The sequence below is a fragment of the Micropterus salmoides genome, unplaced genomic scaffold, assembly GCF_014851395.1.
Source record: "Micropterus salmoides isolate LMB-PRFRI ecotype aquatic unplaced genomic scaffold, ASM1485139v1 Ms_hic_scaffold_18, whole genome shotgun sequence".
Classification (NCBI taxonomy): Eukaryota; Metazoa; Chordata; class Actinopteri; order Centrarchiformes; family Centrarchidae; genus Micropterus; species Micropterus salmoides.
This window is the reverse complement of record NW_024040928.1, coordinates 6,203,747-6,217,009: the sequence shown is the minus strand read 5'-3', so window position 1 is coordinate 6,217,009 and position 13,263 is coordinate 6,203,747. Positions and strand designations below refer to the sequence as shown.

The 13,263-nt window shown below is 40.0% G+C and overlaps 1 protein-coding gene across 3 annotated transcripts in view; it reads left to right on the top strand.

The window, feature by feature from the left end:
* Positions 1-13,263, top strand: part of disp1 (dispatched homolog 1 (Drosophila)) — an 82,987-nt gene that overhangs the window by 11,766 nt on the left and 57,958 nt on the right. For 2 of the 3 annotated variants that reach the window (XM_038726860.1, XM_038726861.1), the window contains exon 3: positions 13,067-13,143. The exons of the other annotated variant lie outside the window; for it this stretch is intronic. The gene's annotated coding sequence lies outside the window, so the exon portion shown is untranslated. The remainder of the gene's footprint in view (positions 1-13,066; positions 13,144-13,263) is intronic. 3 annotated transcript variants of the gene reach the window in all.

Genomic DNA, 13,263 nt, shown 5'->3' with positions numbered 1-13,263 from the left:
CTCTCAACGCTTAGCCTCTGATTTCCAGCAGACGTTGTCTCAGTCACTTTACTTAGATAATCCTTTTTCCTTAAAAAAAAGTTAAAAACATTTAAATAGATCTTTTGCAGATCCTATTACGTTATTTCTTTTGTTGAAGGAAGTAATTTCCTGCTGAGTTTTTTTTATGCAGTTTATCACATGGGAAAACGGTGGGCACAACACTGTAGGGAGTTATGGTTTAAATTAAAATAATGTGTAAATAATATAACAACAATATTATTACTGTTAATAATTAATAACTTAATTCAACTTGTGTTAAATTCACCTTGGGGCACCACTCCAAGGAGTGTGGATTGTGGAAGTATATTCTTCAATCAACCCTCATTAATTGTAAATCAAATTGCACCATGGGGGTGCACATTGCATGATTACTGATTATTAGTGATTTCTAAAAATAAACTAATATATGGAACAGTTGGCAGTTGTGTGGGGTTACATTATGAGTGGTGTGGTAAGGGCTGGCATTACTTTTCTTTGTTTCCAATGCAGTGTGCTCTGCACTACAGCGCACTGACAGCTTGTACTCAATTGATCTTCTGATTGAATGACAACTGACAAACACATGCATGCAGTGTATTTTAAAAAGAAAACTTTTTAATGCTTGAAAATACATCAAGTTAGTCAGCCTATCATCCCATAAAGGAGGGGGAACTTGGTAAAGTCACACAGCTGCACCTCACACCGTGCACCATTGACCTTCTTTAAGCTGATGGACTGAATTCCCCTAATACCACGGCGCTTAATCATTTCTGACAAACCCCTGACTGTGCCAGTCCACCCGCTTAGTGGATGCATTTCGTCTCATGGCAAGTCACCAAGATATTAAACTGACACAGGTGAAGGAAAGACAAAGTGTGTGTGACTAATCTGTATATCATCCTGTGTTACCACCCATATTGGCAAATAATGAAGGAAAGAAATAAAAGATCAGACAGTCCCCTGTGCCATTTCAACTTATTGGGCCCAGAGGCGCTATGACATAGTGTTGTGGAAAACTGCAGAAAATATATTTTGACCTTTTGTATCCTTCTGAAAGTCTTTCTGTTCTGAAAATGTCACCTCCCGACCTGACCTTCTCTATAAAACTTTTGTCATTACTCAATCTCCTCACACAATGTCTGCATTGTGTGACTCAACCCTTTTGCTCTGTGTCCCTTAGTTCAATTTCCTGATACTGTAGAGACCCATTAGACCTGAGAATGTGCCTCTCGGCAGAGCTGAGAGGCAGTGTAGATGGAAAACTGGACCTTGATGATCACAGATGGAGAACTGGCTTATCCAAACCCCTACAGAGCAACCTTTTTCCTAATCCGGCTTCTTTCATCACTGCAAGAACACTGGTACATTCAACAAGTGTTTTGCCGTGAAAACTTGCTTTTTCTTGTGCTTCCTATGCTACTCTCCAGAATTTTCAGGGGTGGACTTTACCATTAGGCAAGGTAGGCAACTCCCTGGGCTCCCCAACTAAAAGGGGCCCATAACAGCGATAGATTTTTGATTTGATTTTATATTTTAATGTTAATTTTACTATTATGATTACTATTATGAACTGTATTATAGTTTAAACTAAAATTAATATATCAAGCTGATATATTTTTATCTAAAATCTTCATCTGCAAATGTGTGTATATATACGCAATAGCATAACTATTCAAGTAAAGTACATGCATTATACTTAATTACAGTTATGAGGTACTTGTACTTCACTTATATTTACATGTTATGCAGCTCCACTTCTACTAGGATGGATTCAGTCTTTTCAATTTCAGAGGGAAACAGTGTGTGTGTTGTTCGATTTACATTTTTCTGAGAGCTTGTCAGTGGTTACTTTCTAGATTCAGATTTTAAATACAAATGTTCAACAATTAGAATATGATGCGTTACTATAGATCAAACTTTCCTAGCAGTGTATGTAGTAGTTAAAATACAGTACGGTATAGTTTAAATGCAGGACTTTCATTTCACAGTGTGGTAGTAATAGTTTCACTTATCTGTGTAGTTTTTCTACCATTGCCAAGACCAGTATTCTCAATTCTAGAAAGGATGAAAAGACACGAGGCCCCATGCCAGGGTTTGCTTAAAGCCCCCAAATCACTAAATCTGCCCCTCATGATTTGATGAACACATGGCTTGGGCGGCCCTCTGTCCACCTCCCTGTGTCTGGGGCTGTATCAGCTGCTGTATAGATGATGTACAATATGAGCTCAGCTTTGTTAGCTGGTCATTGTATCATGAAGCATGGAGATTAAATGGGGTCTCCACCACCGTCGTCATTATATAATGACTGTTCAAGAGAAAATTGCACAGATTTAGTACTTCCGCAGACACGTGTATCTCTCTTTCTCTCTCTCTCTCTCTCTTTTTCTCGTCTTATATACTCTCCTGAAAGGCGTCCAGGAGTCTGAATCCTTAATTCAATAAGAGATAAATTGGAAAAATGTGCATATGTAAGGCATGTTTTGGCCTCGTCGGCCAAAAGAACATTTTGAGAGTACATTTGGTACTCCCGTTTTCAACTTAACTGCCCTCTTCCCGCCTTCATTTTCTTTCATTTATGCTGTAAATTGTCCCAGGATTCCATCTGCTTTCTTGCTGTGGAACAGTTAAAGAGACTGTCCATTAGACTGACACAAACCAGAGAGAGTTTGGGGGGGGGGGCAATCTTGGCTTTGGCCCAAGCCACTCACCCTGGAGGGCCTGTTGTTTGGGTCACAATACAGAGGTGGATGGATAGGTTCAGATGGAGGGATGGAGAAATAGATGGAGTAGGGCTGTGGCAGAGCGTCAGCCCAATAAATTTCTTTTGTTTCACTTGACAAAGACCCTTGCGTAGCCCATCCATAAATTGGACTATAAGGCTGATTGTGGAGCTGCTGCCAAGCAGAGCAATTTAACATACCTCCCTCCCTCTGATTTGTCTCTTCATCCCTCTCTACCTCATTATGTCTTTTCCCTCCTTTTTCTCTGCCTTTCTATGTCCTTCTTGGCTACCTCTTTATCTTTGTCTTAACTTGCATTATCCAGAACATTGTGGTCCTTCCTTTCCTCAGAGAAGTACTACACATTGGCAGACATTGTTTTTGCAGAATTTCAGTGGTCGTGTGGTGATTTAATTGCGTTTAATTTGGGTAACATTAAGTTTCATGTCTGTTTTTGTTTTATGCTTTTTGCTTTTTTAGCCTGCTAGTAAAGAACCAGATATTTTTGTTTCTCAGCCAGCGAGTTTCCCGTCTTCCATGTGGATTAAAATTGATCAAAAACATGTTCACTACACCGCATGCCAGTTTGATAAAGTTATGGACACACCTGCATACAGACAATACTATATAGCATACGCACACACGCACACACACACACACACACACACACCCCTGTACATGTCAACATTACTGAACTACAGCAACATTTGGCTTGCATTTCCTTGGCAGCGTCTTTTGGAGCAGGGTATGCCGTATATTGAATAGGTACAGTACTTCAGAGGTCTCTGTTTTTAGTACAACGTTTCACTAATGCTACATTTTGTTTTGGAGTCCTGGTGAACACAGCAGTGCTCTGAGTGGCTGACTCTGACCCTGGCCAGTCTCGGGCTACAGGCGGTGGAGGCTGAGGGTTCTGGCAAAGCTAGCTGCCTGGTTTCTGCGTGCGGGTATATTTACTAATGGCACTCGATGGGGTGCTGGCACCTCCTCAGTCCCCACTATATGGTCTCTGTGGTCCGCACTGCACAATTGTGTTGGGTAGGATGTATGGAACTGCTTTTAACACAGGCCTCAAGTCCAAACATAACTAAGCAGCTCCTGTCAGTGAATGTAGGCCCTCCTTATTTTCTTTCCTTCCCTTATTTTAAAGTAGGGTTGCAAACTGATGATTATTTTCAACAACGATTCTTTGATTATCTACCTATTATTTTCTTAATGAATTGATTGTCTTGTTATGTGTGACCAACCAGTCCAATACCCAGAGATACTGTGATACGTTCAAAGCTGCTGGATTATTTTTTGTCCCTCAACAAATCAGTTAATCAAGTAATCATATTGGCTCTGTTTTAAAGTTTTGTCTACATTGTCAATAGTCCTCCTAGCCATAGTTTAGTTCCAATTATTTTCAGTTGCCTATGTCAGCTGCTAGTGTACACTAAATATTTCTTATGGCACAACAAGTTATAAAATCACACTGAGAAGTTGAGTAAATGGCCATGAATAAAGCATATTCTACTAGTATAAGCCTTGTTAGTTTGTTAATCTATTTATTTCTCAATCTAGTGCTTTAGCTCCAGCTAGCAGTGCACCAAATTCAAAGAACGACACTAAGTCCTGAGCTATTTCACTTTGCCAAAAATGAGTAGCGTGACATCCTTTACTTTGTTTACATGGTTTTTTTTTGCTTTGATGCAACTGTTTCAATGCCAGAAAGCTATACTAGAAATGTGACTAGTGATTGGGTTGAACTTATGGTAGACTGGATTGACATTTTCAGACTTCACTTCCCAGAGATCACTCTGCAGTCAATCAACTAATCCATTGCTGTGTTTTCTGTGGTACTTTTTAGTTGTCTTCCATGGTGATTTCTCTGCTCATGGCAGCTACTTTGTTTAGAATAAATAGGAGAACTAACTGCTTTTACTGGAAACATAAAATGTTTAATTTCCTGCATGCTTAATTTTATTACCTACCAGACATAAAATGATGGGTGATCAGATATCTTTAATTAAATGCGTGTAGGTTGGATTTAATGTTTTGTTTTGTCAGTTGGATTTAGACACTAGCAAAACAGGCCTTTCAAATAAAAATATCTATCTATATAAGTAATCGCTTAAAAGATAATTGGGTTTATTTTCTCTTACTAATTAATTAAACCCACCCTTCTTCATATAAAAAGGCATTGTGTGTTTCTTAACTTAAGACTCAGTTGTTGATTCCTGTCGTCTTTAAGAAACCCAGGCCTATTAGGAGATTTGGCTTGAAGCCAGATAACTCCCTCTCTGAAAGCATGAGAGCCCTTACATGTACAGATGAATGCACACAACTCTTGGCAAGTCTTACGTCACCCTGTACAACTCTACTCTTGATCGTCCCGGGCTGCCAGCGCAGACTTGAGCCTTCTCACAGGATGTCCTCAGCTGTCAAGGCCAACTCGGGAGCATTTCACTGCGTAGTGTCTGACTGCACGTGTGTGTGTGTGGTTGTGTGTGAATGACCGAGTGTATAGCTGTCCTTGTCTTTCACTTGTGTATTTGAGATGAAGGGTCGAGGTTTGATGATGTCAGACTCTTTCCTGTTTTTTTTCCCCCTGATGAATCCACATTGACACTTGCTTTTAGCACTTGTCTGCTGCCTTTCTGGTACTTACGCAGTATGTGTTTCTAAACAGTTTGACAGGGTATGACCTTCTCATGTTTCCCAGTAAACGTTTTGAAGAAGTAAAACAATCTCACAGGATATATGCAGAATATGTAAAATATAAACACGTTTTAGATGTGCTGAATTACAGATTATGATCATTCATAGAAAATACAGGTTTATTTATGTGCATTAATGGCTGTCCCATGTTGTTAAGTAGAGTGAAGTATTTAGTCACATAAACTCCCAAATATTCATATAATTTCAGCCTCCAATATCCAGTATTGTTTGGGCTTTAACTAATGTAGTATAGGAGGGCTAACACATAAACACATTGTGTTTAACATTAACACATTCCCTTAATTTACAAAAAGGAACTGTGATCAAATACTAAGCTGCATTTCTCATTTTACATTTGAGAAATCAACCTGCTCTCTGCTGGACAAACTATGTAATGGAGACTAAATGATCAAACCTACTTTGGAATTTCTGTAAATACAAACTCATGTTACATATTAGCTGATTTAAACGAATACTGATATATCTGCAACACGATGATATAATCGATAATGCTTACCGATATGTTTTATATATTTATATAAAAGTCTATTATTAATGTGCTTAATGTACTAGTTTTACTTTACTTTATTGTAGAGTATCTTGAAAAGTGCTATAGAAATAAATTGTAGTAGTATTATTATTGTTTTGTTGCTATTATTATTATTATTATTATTATTAAATAGCAAAGAATCAATAGCTTTCTTTGATAAATAATTTAGTTTCTAAAATGGTAGAAACTAGCTAAAATATGTGTATCTCTGTTTTCCATAGTCATAGGTGTCTTCTGATTTCGCCTGTTTGTCAGATAAACAAAAGATACCAGATAATGGTTTGAGTTTTTGCATGATAAATAATTTAAAACGATAATCTATTGTTCAAATTGTTGTTGATCAACTAATAAATAAAAATCATTTTTAGTTCTAATATATATACAAGAAATTAATACAAAATGCGTGCCAGTTAAATTCATCAGATTGTCACAAATGAAAATCTTAAGTAAATATTAGTAAAAATGAGTTAATGAGCTCTGAGTAGCTTTTTTATTTCCGTTGTGTGACGTCTCGTCAAAAGTCAAGCAATGTTATGCCGCCTGCTCTTGCTAGCATTTTGAAGTATACTGTCTTCCACTCTGTACAGTACAATAAATACATATCAATATACATACATAATTCTAACAAATTGTTTTTTTATTCTATACAGTATGTTATTGGACACAGTGTAAGAGTCTAAAGGCCAGCCGTAGCCCAGTTGGCTCAAAGTGATCTGACTGACTGACTAACTGCCATAACTGCCCCTTTGATAACTCTGCTAAAAACTCACTTTAGGTGGCATAAGCACAGAAGAAAATGTGTGTGTGTCTTGTCTTGTGTTCTCATTATAAACGCCATTGTCAACATGTTTTTGGATAGAGGTGGAAAACGGAGTGAAATGTGCTGAGAAATGACCCCCAGGTTTATATGTAATCACATTGATTTTGGAGTATACTCCTAATGACACAATGTATGTAGAAATACTCTTTGCTCTCTTACAAGCCAAAGAGTCCAGTTGGGTCTGGTCTGTGTCAGCTGTCAACAATACTCTAGCAGGTTGGACCGGAGCAGTGCCGTCCCTTCTGTTACCGTAAGCACAGCAGGTTTATAGACCTCTGCAGACTCTGTGCTACAGTCAGGCCTGCTGCTCCATTTGGTAGACTTAATTGTGATTTATGGAGTTTTTGTCTCTGGGGTCAGTAACATTCTCATTTATTGACTAACTGTGGTTCAGGTTAATGTTGTGTGTGTACCCCGGCATCTCATGGATTGGGGGGAGTTTTCAGTGACATCGCTTTGGGTCTGATTTACAACATACACCCTTTCTCCCGTCTTTGCTGACACCATTTGGAGATGCTGTGCAGTGGTAGAAGCTTTGAAAGCATGATAAATGTGTAGGTGCTGATTTTAGAGCAAAAGCAGACACCACAAACTGCAGTTTTCCCATTCACTATACGAAAACATTGGCTTAGCCTACATGCACATCTGTGCCTTGTTTGGGTGTGTAGTCTTCCCAGAATACTAAAGCATAATAGATTTATTATTTGTTGAAGTTTACTTAATTACTTAATAACAGGGTGTTATTTCTCCTAATTGTCATGAATTCTTCAAATAATGGCTTATTGTTGCAAACCTGCTGTCCTGCTCACCTCTCCTTCTCATACACTTCCATCACACCCTTCCTCCTTCCATCCTCTCTTATTAGAGAAACAGAACTAGCTTTGTTTTTGTAATAATCACTTGGGCCTAAATCACATTTCCAAAGCTTGGAGGTCACAACAACTTCCCCTTTGGGGCTTGATTTAAGTGGCACTTAGGCCCGCTACTGTAGCTAATCACAAGGATTTATAGAGTGCATCACCAAGGGGCCAGAGGACCATGGAATGTTTGCTGGCACCCTGCTGCAGGTGTTACAAACCTCTTTTCTTTCGTCCTGTCTTTCTTTCCCTTCGACTATTATAGCTGCTGATGGAAGGCAGCTGGAAGACCTTGCTTGTTCTCCACTTGTTGGGTTAAAAGGGTGTTCTGTTGCTGGAACATAATGCTGGCAGCACCCTCCTCCTCCTCCTGTCGCCGGTCACTACAGAGCCTGGAAAGTCCTCCACGTGAAGCTTTCATAATTACATTGATCTTGAGGGGGCTTTTTACAACCTGCTGACGCATTCAATCACATTTCAGCATGGCCCTTGGTAAGGGCTCCTGTGTTTTGCATATTCCAAGTTCATGTCCAAACCATTAGCACTTCTCGTGTTTCTGGTAATTGGGAGTTTTCACATGGCCCTGAAGGAGACGGATAAAGGATGGAGGAAGTAGGGAAGGGATGCAGGAAGAAGCAAACAAGAGGGAGAGGGAGCAGTGTGGATGGATACTGAGAGGGGGTTGCTCTATTTTGAGAGAGAGAGAGAGATTGTCAGAAACTCCAGAGGCATGTAATACAAGATCCAGATGTTGTAGCCCCCCAACATATACCCAGCCCCATCATACTCGTGTCTACTGTACATAACCTTACAGATGGATTAAACTGTATCGAAGGCATTACAGCACTCTTGGGTAGCACTTGTGTACGCACCATTGTCCACGGTGCCTCACTGTTTTGTTTTCCAGGCTAAATACAGGAAGTCATTATTAGGCTTTGCCTTATCCGAGGAACATATCTGTTCCTTTGCACCCCTCCCTCCTCCTACCCTCTTTGAATTTCCACCCCATCACGTCTTTGGTCTGGTTTGAGTGAAGGCAACAGCGGCCCAGAGCTAATGAGCTTGCTGTGATCTAAGAGCAATGCCATCTATAGGCATTCACCCGGCCTGTGCCAAATGCCAAACAGTTAACCTGGAAATGGGAGGGAGTGACAGAAAAACCCCCTCCACATTAGAACCTTAAGGAGGCCTTATTTAGAAATGTTGAAATCTCATTATTTGCTGGTTTTGGCATCAAGAGGTGCCTCAAGGAAGTCAAGATTGCAAGAGTGTCAATCCAAGTCCATAGATGGACGTTGAGGTTAAATGAAAGTGACGGGGTGAGACAAGATGATTGCTTTTAGTGGTAACTCTCACTCACCTTCTCCACTCCCCTTTGTCCTCCTAAACCACCCCCCGCCTCCTCTTCACTAAGTAACCTTTGGCATGAGAGGTCAGCATTGTATTCCAGCATGATGACCTTTTCTAATGAGAAGGCAGGTTAGTGGGCGACCTGGAAGCGCTTTGTCCGCCTCTCCTGGGAACACAAACAATGATGGTACTAAGGCACACAGAAACAGCTGCAAAGCTGCCGTCATGTGTTCTCCTGCCTGCTTGGACACCCATTTGTCATTTCACTAGAAAAACAGAAATGTAAACAAAAGACAAATCTCCTTGACCGATTCTCCACAGATGTCAAGGCACTACCCTCCCAACCAAGAAAATGCTGCTGTCTGAAAATTGATTTAGACGAGGAGATTTGGAGTTAGCTTTTTAAATAGGTTTCATTTTATTAATTCATTTATTCATAATATCAAATGACACTATTCCTTGTGGCTAAGGCCTGTGTTCTTGTTGTCTTTGAGGACAACCTACCGCTCAGTTTCCAAAAAGACAGCTCTTTTGTGATCTCTGAATCGCTGCTTCTTCCGACTTCCTCCTCTCTTTATCGGCGTAAGATGTTTTAGCAGTAGAGTGTTCCACCCACGTACACACCTGTCCCTTCATTCTTGTGTAGGTGGATCATTCAATCCAGAGCTACTAAAACATCTTGCCTAGATAAAGAGAGTGCACTTTTGCATGTGGGTATTCATCTTGGTCAAAGTATTCCAAAAGTCTGTAAAGGGAGGTTTACTCAGGCGGCTTTTAAAGTTTGTAATGGGATTAAAACTGAAGGCTAACTTGACTCTAAAGTTAATTCATTCCTTTTAAACCCCAACTGCCTCATCCTGTGATTGTTTAAATTGTAAAGTCCATATTACCGTAGCCTGTTTTAGTCTTGCTGTTGCCTTTCTCGACTCTCTCTCCAAACGCCTCTGCTTTCATCACTGGAGATCTCCCATGTTGATATCCCTATGTCATCTGATACAGGATCCTTTTTTTGTTGCCTTTTTAAAAACCGAATAGTCCCGTATGAGATCCTGTATGACTTTCAGAAGCAATTTATATATCTGGCATTAAATCGAACAGCTGGAGAAAGACACAAGTGGAGGAAGGAGCGGGTAGATGCTTCCTGGCTGGCATCCATGAAATACAAAGATTGCTAATCTGCTTGCACAGCCCATTCCATTTCTTTTTTCTCCTTCTTCTTTCTTCTTCTTTGCTCTTTAAACAACACATTCACTAGCATGTAAATTCATGACATATCATTGACCCACCAGTGGAAAATATCCGGGAGGGCCAGAGAGAAAGGCAGCATGAGCACAAATGGCAAAGTGCCACAATAATTCTTGGCATTGATCCCCTATTGAACAAGCAAAGTTTTCTCAAGGCTGCTTGAGTTTGAGTTGATCCCATCGCAGAGAGAACATGCTCTGGCTTTCCACGCTTTTCATTTTCTACTTGAAAGCGGCGCAGTTATGAGGCTACTTTGATCCCTTACAATTGGGAGAGACTTCCATTTGTGCAGAATGAGACAGTAAGCTCTTCGGAATCCTATAGGCACAAAATGATCTTTTAAAATAATAAATGAGCAGGGATTAGGGCATGCTCAAAGATAGTTTGTGTCTTCAGATGAATTTATTGTCTTGATAGGCAATGATTGGCAATTGATATTCAGACAAAACACAAAAGTGATGAGTGACTGGCTTTCAGCCATTTTGAGTCTGAGGTCATTGGAAAATATAGTTTCATGGCTAATTTGAAAAGGTTTCTATGTATGAATGCTTCATGCCATTACATGTTTGTTACTTGTTATGAATAAATGGTAAGGGAACAGTGTATATGTGAGTGTATGTCCAAGGCTTTGATGGTGTACCCCTCAACATACAAACACAGGTGTATAAAATGTCTGCAGGACACTGGTTGACCTGGAGCCAGAGGCACAGGAATAAACCAGACTTCAGTGCTGTCTTGTCTGTCTGGAAATGGCTCTCTCTCGGAGGAAATTGGTCTACGATACACAGGCATTGCTCAAATTCCTCCCCTTGTGTCATCGCGGCTAAAGCAAATAACGTCTTAGGGGAAGGGATTCTGCCGCTGAATAAACAAGATTGTTTGTGTCTTCACAGGCTCAAAGGGAACATTTTCAGAATTGTGGAAAGGTAGGAATTTGGGTAGTAGTTCCGTTTTGACTTAAGCCTATTTTTGTGAAACCAATGAGTTTCTGATCAGCCCCTTCCCAGGAATAGTGCTATTTCCAAATCTTAGTGTCTCTGCCTTTACATTTAAAGTTATGGAGAGAGTTTTCTGGACTTGAATCCCCAGAATTTGAGTGACTCTTTTGGAAATGAGAGCAGACTGACTCGAGCCGTTGGATTAATTGGTGCACTCATGCTTGACCTGGGCCTACCTGTGACCTAGTGTAGATGGGAATTGTCTGCGAGGTGGTTTTATGGGAATTAGTTAGGGTCAATCTTCCTGGGACTCAATCAGCATGGAGGCCTTTCCACTCCAAAACACTATTGCCACATGTTTGTAGTAAGTTGGAGGTATAATGACATGGAGATAAAAGGATAAAGAAAATAATCCATATTAGCACTAAATTATTCTGAACCTCATAAGCAAGGTTTATGCTTCTATCATTTGATATTTCTTATGTCATTTAGCTTTATATTATGTATCCCTGTTATATACTTAAACCTTAACGGTTCTTACTTTGTCACAGGTATTTTACCCAACAGACTAATGTTTTCATTCCTGTAAGAAACCATTCATTCTTTTTTCAAATAAAAACCCCACAACAACTTTCTTGGAAGACAGTGATGTTTGTCTAGCTATTGATTAGATTAGACATCATATCTGATGGGGGGGAGAAAAAAAAATCACGCAGCATGTTCCACATTAAGAAGCTTTTAAGTGCAACCTTGCATTAAATTCTTACCTTATGTATGCTAAGAGGCAAACATTTGAGGATTTGAGCAGTTCTCAGTAGCATGTCTGTATGTGAATGATTTTCCACGTTGAATAATTTAGTTGTACTGGAAACTTACACTGTTTCAGACAAGGAGCGTGGGGAGGAACTTTGAGCCATTATGTTGGAGGAAATAGGTCCCTCTGACCTGAGGTTGTTACTCTAAATTAGGCTAAAAGTCTGTCCTCGCGTCATCTGTCCAGATTTAAACTCCCTCTACAACTCTCTTCATCTCCTCCCTATCGATGCACACCTTAGTAATTGGTGATGTGGACCATATGTTGGGTTTGAATGGCCTTCTGTTCTGTGGCCATTAGACATACTCAAGGACATATCATAGCCTTGTTATTAGGCTTCCTGCAACTTCCTGGACTGGCGTCACAGGCAGGGGTATATAGTCTCCTAGTTCTTTAACCTCTTATCAAAACTTTTCATCTCCTCTTCTCCTCACCTGTCAAATCATCACCTATAGCCTGTCCTGCAAGTGCAAAATACGATGTGTGACTGTTCTGCCAGTGTGTATAATCATCTTCATTAGGTGACCCCCTCAAACCTTATTAACGGACGAACGGGACCCAGCAGCAGAGTGACCTTCTTGCTGGTGGGTCAGTGTGTTTAAACAGAGGGGTAGAAGAAAAATACTTTAGCACATATGTGTGTGTTTGTGTCTGGGTTTTGGTGGTGTTATTTTGTACGTGGGCCACCGCAGCCACAAGGCTCTGAGAGCTGTAGGAGCTCTTTGTGAACACATTCTGTCTTTCTCCTAGCTTGTCTGCCAATTAAAACAATTTCTCTTCCATCACTTGTTTTGTGGGATAGTCTCAATAGCTGGAAAGTTTTGAATAGCTTGTTTCCAAAGGATTTTCATGGAAAATTAGCAGTTGTGTTTTTCTGATTTAAAACACATTGTAGATGTCTTGCATTTTGCATTTTAGCTTTAGTGCTGATGATCATTTATTCAAGTGGAATGAAAAAAATTGGGTTGGTCAGTGCCTAATTGTCATTCTAATATATCCTGGGGAAAAAAGTCCATTGACAGATGAATATTATCTTTGTGTCTCTTTACAGATTTACTTGTTTTCAGTGAGGAAATTGAGTCTGAACGCATGAATAGATGCGAAGCATGGTCCATCATCATCCTACAGGTAAGCCGTGACACTGTGTTCAAACATCAGGTGTCTAGTCTCTTGGCAAAGCAAAACATCATACTGTATCTTTTTCACTTTAAAAAGCGCATTTGGTCACATAATCCCCATCATGCAAAT